Consider the following 9,867-nt stretch of genomic DNA (forward strand, 5'->3'; position numbering starts at 1 on the left):
CCAGAGATTGTATTTTGTATTTGGATGTTTTAAACAATATTGATGTAAATGGTCAGCAGAAGAAGGGGAAATAGCCAAAGGGAAAGTTTTAAGTATGTGTAAGAGAGATTATTGGTATCTTGAGCAAGAAATATGAAGCGACAACACCTTTATAGTCTCTCCAAATATTTTCTTCATGTAGGGATGGGAACTATTTTGATTTAAAATAAGGACTTAAACTGCCTTATACATGTGTATAATAGTTAGCTTTCACCTGAAAACACATACCCAACTATTTCTCCAAAACAGCCAAAGTTACTAAGTTTAAGCCTTTGAAATTTCATTTGGTTTTACTTTTTATTCCTTGAGAAAAATATTGTGATCCTAATTCAATAAATCTTTTAGAGCCCGTCTCTTGCTCTGCAGCTTAATGGGTGTAACACTGAACATGGGTGCTATATAAATGTAATAAGGGATTTTTCTAAAAATGCATGAAAGATGTAAGAGCAATGCCAGACAGAAAAATATCTAAAGAAGAAAGGTAAAATACAGCAGCATGGGGCCTAAACTGTATTAAGCACAAAACATAACATTGTACAAAGTTTGTACAGGTTCCATAATTTGGAGGTTCAGGTGGCAGCCTCAGTTGGCTCCAGTGCAAGGGCTGTAGAAAGTCTGCACAAGGATCCCCAATCAGCCTGACATTCTTCTCCCCTCCTCCCCCCACCCTGAAACATTTCCAATCCTGAGAAAGTTTATTCCCAAGGCTGAAGGACCCACATGGAGTAATAGCCACCATAGATCAAAAGGCTGAAGTGGGAAGGGGAAAGGGCGAAATCACTCCTTTCTTTTTTTTATCAGCCAAGGTCCATTTACTCAAGAAGCAATTTTACCCCTTCCCCCTCCCCACTACAGCTTCCCAACACACAGGTCCTGTACCCAAAGAATAAACTTTCCTGGTGTCAGACTTGATTTGAGGTGGTGTTGGGGGGACCAGGAAGATTGGTGACCATCAGTGCCTTCCACTGATATACACTGATATCTATTCCAGTAGCTCTCTCTCTCTCTCTTTTGTTGTTGTTGTTCAGTCACACAGTCGAGTCCGAGTCCAAGTCCTCGCGTCCCCATGCCAGGCCCTCCTGTATCCCACCAAGGAATACCAGGGTCAGTACACAGAGGCAGGCAATGACAAACAACCTCTGAACATCTCTTGCTTTGAAGTCCAGATGGGATCACCATAAGTCAGCTGTGACTTTACAGAGAAAAAAATAATGTCCAAAAATAGAATTAGTGCATGTAGCTTTAAGAAAAGAATGCCTACTGAGCTCTTGGTTGCAGTTTTGGAGGTTGCTAGGCAACCATGATATTGCTGAGGTTTCAAAGTCTTGTTTTCTTCAGGGATAAAACAGCCCTTGAAGGGCCCCACTGTTTTCCCCTATCATGTTCCTTAATGGAGAACTCACCAGGAACAGGCCCAGAGGCAACCATCTGAGACTCACTACCCATACCATGCCACTGTATTTGTTGGTAGCAACCATCATGCAACTAGGCCTAGCCTGGCAGTAGACACTGCACAACTGATCCCAGCCTGGCAGCAGCCACCATGCAATTGGGCTGGTGGTAGGTTGGCTGATGTGGGGGAAGAAGAGAAGGAGCCAGGAAAAGTGGAGAGACAGCTGCGAAGGTAGGAAAAGAGGAAATAGTGCGGGAGGGTGCACAGAGGAAATGGAGATGCTCTCCACAAGTCTCTGTGGGTCCCCAATTTGTATTGTATGACCAAGAAAATTGTTTCCAGACAGAAATATTTCTGCTGTAGTGTTCCCAGAGTTAACAGTTCTCTAACCCAATTTCAAAAATGTAAAATCACAACAAATATGCAGGAAAATATAAGGCATTTCAGCAACTGGACAGATACAAATATTTCATACTTAGGCTCCTAGTCAGGCCTGATTTTGCATTCCAATAAACATCCGTTCTGACCTTGAGAAACCACCGTAAGAATTAGAGGACACATTTCTCCCAACCCCCATTTGTCTTTGGTGATTCTTCCTTAACTAATGCCAGCTGTACTTTGGGGTATGAAACACTGGTTCATTAGGAACTAGGCAATCAGTCATAAAAAAGCCATCCACTTGGAACATTATTCTTTGTGTAGTCTAAGGGAACCACAAAAAACTATTATACAGTATGTAAATTCAAGGAAGATCTAAGATGATAAATAAATAATCAAGGACATAATTGTTCATCTTAAAGCATTGCCTGAAAGAAAAAAAGTTGTACTTTTCTGCCTACATAGCTATTAATATTCTTTCCTTATTAATCTTGTATAGAAAATACAAGCATGCTATACATTTATTCCTGCTCAGAGAGGTGGAGAAACAAGCTGGTGATAACCCCATATTGGAACGTCTCTGTTATATATTACATTGAGTGGTGAGAGGTTCCAGGATAACACTACTCGATTTAGCTTTTGTTGAATGCTGTCATGATTCCAGTCTCCCTGGCACTCAGCTCATTCCCTTCTGCCTGCTGCCTTGGTTGGCACTAAGGAGGTACCTGTAGGGGCCCATGACATTAGACAAAAATGAAAGCCAGACCTTTCAGATACCACCTGTCCTGAAGATGTCCTGACAAATAATGACTGCCACTAGGGAAGGGAAGAACTCAAGAAAGGTAAGGTCCATGTGATGCTGGTCCCAGCCCAGTGTGTGTATGTGGAGAGGCAATGCTGGGCACACAAACAGCCTGCAAGGTAAATCCCATAACCCAAACTGCCAGGTGCATCAGTGTGGACCTGCAATGAATCACATGGGAAAAATGGGTTGCTGCCAAAAGGAAACCCCATAGAAGTAGACAAAAAGGAAAGCCCAACCTACGAGTCCTACAAGTCCACTCAGATAACACAAGTGACACTGGTGTGATGGTGAGGGGATGTTGCTTCCACAGAAGCCCAGTCAAGCTGTGCGTAGAAGGCACACCTTGGCACCAACACCCTACTGGCAATGTTAAAGTGGCCAAGTAGTGCTTGGAACTCCTTTAGTGTGCATTTTGCGATAAATTACTTCACCCAATAGAGACCAAAGGGACTACAGTTTGTTGTTGGGGAGGTGCCCTGCAGCAAATCTAGAAGAGTCCCCAGGTACTAGGTAGATGGGCCCCCTGTCTTGACCTGAGCCAGTGCCACTCCCAGGTCAGCTGCCATGGTTTGAAAATAGGACAGGTGTGTGGCATGAACAGAAGACCCAGCAGGGCCCACAAGGAAAAGTCATCTTGGTAAAATGAAAATGTGTGGACTTGGTGTGGTCCTTGATTAACCAATCAAGGCAAGTGCTAAACACCTTGAGGGTGGGCAGGCCAGAGAGCAGCCCGTGGGCATAGACTTGTATGTTCTATTTATTGTCTTTACTGTTTTTGCAACCAGTCCGAACAGCAAAGCCTTGTCCCACAGGAAAACATGGAATAATTTTAAAGTTGTTGTTGCAAAAGTGATTTGACAACAGCTGCTAGTAATTTTACCACATGCAGGGTAGTTTATTTGTCTTCATCTCTAAGTAACCAGGATGATTTTGCTTTTGTAAAGAGGAAGTCCTGATTAAATAAAGGGGAGATCAGTTCATCTTTCAGAGCTGAAAAATTGGGGCAATCCACAGAGACACTTTTACTGCTGCCACAATTACAGAGTTGATCTGAGTATGAAATCCCATTAAATCTTCCTGACATCACAGCTGAAGGTAGGGCATTCGGGTGCATTAGCCTGAATGTCCTTCTATACTTTGGAAGGGATTGTCTCTTAGATAAGTAGTTTGACATTGTTGTTGAAGGCTGAATGCCTAGTGAAAAGGTTGAGAACACTCTGTGGGCTCTAATCGATGTGCTCTCATAGTCAAACATCTTCTAATGAGCTGTGACCATTCTTGTCTAAGGCATAGACTTGTTGATATACCAGTAGCCCACAAATTTGAAGCCAGGAAGGCAGAGAGCCCCTGGATGAATGGGGAAAAGGTAGAATGCTGATTGTATGTTGCACTTTTCTATGAGGGAGCCAGGGGCTCACAGGCCTTGACTATATGCACTGCATGTCAAACATAGGCGTAATGCACAGAACAAAATTCCAGGGTGATTGCATCATTAACAGAAGACCCCTTAGGGGGGCGGAGCATCGGTCGAGCATGGCGGACGCATTCTGAGTATTCTCCGTGCCACTCTCCCGATTTTCCCAAAAAAAACAGAAACCCCATCACAATTTACAGCCTCCGGAATATGGGCAAAAGCAGCGACAAGAAGACACAACGAAAAGAACTTAAAACGGTAAAGTCGAACGCTTTTTTTTGGCCCTTATAAAATGAAAGTAATCTCCGAGGTAAAAACTCTAACGCCAAACAAAATGGCGGACGGAGAGAAAACTGTCTCCGGGACCGGAGAAACCTTAACAAAAGAGGACTTAAAAGATACCCTGGGGGCATTTAAACAAGAGATCTTAGTAAATATAAAGGAAAATATCAACGAGATAATAAAACCCCTTGCTGACAAACTCGAAGCTCTTTCTATTGCAACTCAAAACATGGCGACTACGGCAGAAACTGCATTAGAAGCAGCGATTGCCAATCAGAATGATATACAAAGCCTACAGGAAAATGAATCTTGGGCAAAAGAACTAATACTTATCCTTGAGTACCGCTCAAAAGAGCGTTTCTTGAAATTTAGAGGCTTCCCTGAGTCAGCTGAAGGGTCTGACGACATGATGACTTTCCTTTCCACGTGGCTCAGTTTTGCCAACCCATTCTCATGTCCATCGTTGTAGCTAAAAATTGCTTACTTGGCCGAGTACCTTTAGACTGCACTGCTTTGCATGGTTTGCCAACCTCCAGATGTGGCCTGGAAATCTCCTGGAACTACAACTGATATCCAGGCTACAGAGTTCACTTCCTCTGGAGAGAATAGCTGCTTTGGAAGGTGGACTCTGGCATTCTGAGGTCCCTCCCCAAACCCTGTCCACTTCAGGGTCCACCCCCAAATCTCCAGAAATTCCGCAGCCCGATATCAGCAACCCTAATCTGCCCACCCCAAACAGCGATGTCGCACAGCGACACTCTGCTTTTTGGGCAAAACTCTATGGTTTGAGCCCAGTTTTAACCATAGAGTTTGCCCAAAAAGCAGAGCATCAGCACCAACGTGATGACGTCACTTCTGCGTGGTGCCATCATGTATGGGATGTCGCTGTCCACTACTGAACCGCCCTCTAAATCCCCCCGCCGGCAACCCTAATCAGGAGGACAAGCTGTCCCCAGGCTGAGCTACTCTACCTCAAGGCAGCAAGAGAGGGAGAGAGAAAGAGAGAGGACCATGAGAGAAATGAGGTAGCTCCACCCATAAAGTGGGGGATTCATCCTGGTAAGCATAGCACAGCCTACCTACTGGTGGGAGTGGGCTCCTATTGGGAGTTGAGGTGTTTCATTGTGAACCCCTTGGCCAAGTTCCCAATGGTGTTAGGGAGCCCCTGGCTCAGAGCACATGATCCCTTTGTCCAATGGAGTGTGGGAACCTGGCAGTTTCTGGACCCCTGCTGCAAAGTGCATACATGGAACTCGGAGAGGGGGGAAGCCACAGCCAGTGCTGGAGTGGGTGTGCCTGGCCAGGTGGGGCTGCAAGTGGTTTTCTATTCAGTGAAGCATCCACAGCCATTAAAGGACTATTAAGATTAAGAAAGCCAGTTTGGTGTAGTAGTTAGGAGTGTGGACTCTAATCTGGGAGAACTGGGTTTGATTTCCTACTCCTCCACATGCAGCTGCTGGTGTGACCTTGGGTCAGTTACAAGTTCTTTCAGAGCTGTTCTCTCACATAGCACTTCTTGAGAGAGCTCTCTCAGCCCCATCTACCTCACGGTGTCTGTTCTGGGGAAGGGAAGGGAAAAGAGGTTGTAACTACTCTGAGACTCCTTTGGGTAGTGAAGGGTGGGATATTAATCCAATCTCTTCTTCTCTTTTTTTCTTAATCTTTTGTCAAATCTCTGACTTCCTTCCGGAGTCACTGTAAGCAAAACCATATTGATAGGGCCATTCATGAAAATCAGACAACCAGTTCAGAAGAGTACTGAAAACAACACACATTTTAAGCTGCTCCCCTGTATCATCAAAGCTGTACTGACTTTTTAAACCTAAATTTTGTGTATGTGTTAGAGAATTGGAAGTCCCCATGTGCTCTTTTGGTATTTAATAGCAAAGAGGCACTCTGCAAAGAGTTCAACAGAAGCGATTTTCTTGTTCAGTTTTCTCTTTTAAAAATAATGAAGTGTTCACTAAGGTTGGATATGTCACGGAGTAATACTCCACTGCAATGAATTATAAAAAGTAGTAATTCAATGTAAGCTGTAATCACTGTGTTCTGCAGCAAGATTAACACTCATAGGCATGATATAAAATAGATTTATCTCTATGTATAGCATGTCTTCAAATGGATTGCCAAGGTGAGGCATTTAAAGTATGCTGCCCTTGCTCAACAGCACATTGAGTCACTATCTGCAGAGGGTATTCCCATGCAGTGCTATTCATTTGGATGATTTCCTCTGTCTCTTTTTGACTCAACAGAATTGTAATATTTTATTTTTAAACATTCCTTAGCAATTGTAAGAAATGTTAAAAGTTCTCAAGTGAGAAGCAGTAATAAAAACTGCTACATATTCCAAAACACACAAACCCCAAAGCTAGCCAGATCTATAATGAATAATCCCTCATTTTCAAAGACCTTTATCAGTTTTATTTTGGTAGATTGCATCATGTGATTTTGGAAAAGCCATGAATAAAGGTATTCCATCTCATTTCAAATTTTAGCTCTGCATGTTGCCTAGACCTTTTCTGACCATGCCATGCTGTTGACCCCCTTTAATATGGTTGAATCTACATGTGTGTTTCTTGCCGGTTTCCTGACATTTTCGCTCCCATCCCCCAACAATGTCTACATTTGCATCCAGTTTCATGCTGGCAGTGCGCCAGTATAAAAATCAGTGTCTGCATATGTTTCCTGCCCTCTGGTAGTGACTCTATTGTCATAGCCGTTTCGCACTGGTTTAAATGAATGCTGTTCTTTGCTGCTCTAGCCCCTCCTTTCTGGTTTTGTTGTGCTGTCAACCTAATGCAGACATTTTTGAGCCGTTGCTCCGCTAATTCTTAAATAATTCCAACTGGTGGCACACAATAAACTAGGTGGTAACTCATGGTTCGATTCCAACAGTACTCTTTTCTTTTTTTACTAGCTAGTCCCCACAATATATTTATTAAATTTTTATCTTGTTTTGAAGCTTTTATTTCTTGACCTTTCAGAAATGGTTTCCACCGGGAATGGGAGAATGCATTTGAACTATGGACATCCGTGGGCATACGATGCCTACAAGACCTAACTGACAAAGGAGAACTTCTGTCTAAATAGAAATCTGAAGATAAATTAAAAACTAAAATACCTTGGTTAAGGTATTACCAACTCAGGAACTTAATAGAGAGAGTAAAGGATTCGAACACTCTGATACGACCTAAAACATCCTTTGAACAACTTCTCAGCAAATCAAACCTCAGATCTAAAGGGCTGTTATCGAGGAAAATGTGTGCTTCTTCCCAACATGAAGGCCTGGGATAAAGACTTGAAGACTGACACAACGGTACACCGTTGGACAAACATATGGGGCTCCCATCCAAACAAATCAAGAGTGTTTAATATCAGACCACAATATTTCAAAACTCTCACCAGATGGTACCTCTCCCCAGCCCGACTACAGCACATGCATTCCAAATACAGCGCTGAATGTTGGAAAGGATGTGGCTCCACAAGCGACTTCTACCACTATTGGTGGTCTTGCCTGGTTATAAAAGGCTTCTGGATTCAGGTCCTAGAAGAAATAAACAAAATAAGTCAGAGCATATCCCACTGGATCCAGCCATACTACTTCTGAACTCAACACATACCACAGATGACAGAGAAATCCATGTCTCTGAATTGACTGTCACGTTGATCGCCACGGCGCGGCTCACTATTGCTTCCTCTTGGAAGTCTACGGTACCTCCATCCATGCACCAATGGAGGAACAAATGTTGGGATCATTATGTAATGGATAAAATTGCTGACACATATGTAATACATACACAAAGACAAGTAGGATCACAATCTAGATTTGTTAGAAAGTGGTTCGCTTTAATAACATATTTCACAGAAAATGACACTCTACCACCAAACCCTGGTTATTCTGACTGGATCCATTTATAAGTTGTGAGCTTCTTTGAGGGTCTGAGCATTATTTTGATATACCTTTTAAAAACTAGATTGGTAATGGTATGATACAATTAGCAACAATTACGGATTACCTAGAAAATTGTATGGATCTGAGAAGTTGTATGTTATAAGCAACATGTTTGGTATTATTACTGTTTTACACTGGTTTATTGGTTTATACACGCTATTTCTTACGTATGCTTGGCTTATCTTTCAATAAAAAACTTTATATCTATATCTATATATCATCTATCATCTATCTATATATGTTTTCTTATAGTTTTGTGGTACCATATTTAATAAAAACAACTCTAGAACAAATGGAATATTTCTGTCTAGCATTTTTTGCAATATCTCATGTATCCAAATCCAATATTTTTAACAACATTACATGTCCACCACATAGGATAATAAGAACCAGTGCAGAGTTTACATTTCCAACATAAATTCAACATATTTGGATACCATTTAGCTAAATTTTCAGGTGTCATGTGCCACCTATAGAACATCATGTTTACATTCCATATCTTAAACCATTGGTCTAGCTGTATATTATGGCCTATATTTTATGCCCACAACCATTGAATCTGTTACTATCTCGTCTTGCATTCTCATAGCTAATAATACAGTATAAAATCGCTTTATAAATTTCCCTTCTAAGCACATCAAGATTTTATCCAATTCTATGGGTGAATCATAAAAACCTGTGGTTTTAACCTTTACATATCTAGAATCCAACTGTGCTCTTTCCCACCAGTTCAGGTAAATATTTCTTCTTTTTAGGTTGTCTTGCTGTAATAATTTATTTTGATTATCCAGCAAATCTTCATATCTCCATAATAACTCTTTTGTAAATGTCATAGTATTTGTGAAGGCCTCTAGGGGTGAGACCCATTTTGGGATTTTGGTATATCACGTCTTCTGAACCTCTTCCCATGTCTTTAATAATGCTGCTCTTGACATACGTTGTTTAAAATATTTATGATTACAAGGAGAGGGGCTGCCTACCAGCACCCAGGTGGCAGGGCTTGCTCTTCTCTGCTCCTTCTTCTTCCAGGCAGTCTTTTTTTGGCGTTCCAGCTCTGGTGTCCTGGAGTAGGTCTGTTACTCCCGCGGCTTCCTTTGGCGGGCCCATCCTGGTGCGTGGTTTTTATGTCTGCTGCAGCCCCGGCCAACGTCCATTTCTGGCTCCGCCGTGCCTGCACCAACACGCCACTGCATCTTCCACGGCTCCGCCTCCACCTCCACCGGATTGCTCGATGTTGCATTTTAAACAACGTATGTCAAGAGCAGCATTATTAAAGACATGGGAAGAGGTTCAGAAGACGTGATATACCAAAATCCCAAAATGGGTCTCACCCCTAGAGGCCTTCACAAATCCTATGAGTCTTGTAAGGCTTTCAGTTTAATTCTGGGTTTCTTTCCTTGCAAGATAAATTGTTTCACAAGTTTATCTATTTCGTTAAAAAACTTATGATTTCCTAAAATTGGTATTGTTTGGAATAAAAATATAAATCTTGGTAGCAGATTCATCTTCACGGTAGCAATTCTTCCCATAAATGACAATTGTAAATGTTTCCAATTTTCTAAGTCTTTTTTAATGGTTGATAAAAGTTCCATATAATTATCTTT

This window comes from Gekko japonicus, unplaced genomic scaffold, assembly GCF_001447785.1.
Source record: "Gekko japonicus isolate JY-2015 unplaced genomic scaffold, Gekko_japonicus_V1.1 scaffold792, whole genome shotgun sequence".
NCBI lineage: Eukaryota > Metazoa > Chordata > Lepidosauria > Squamata > Gekkonidae > Gekko > Gekko japonicus.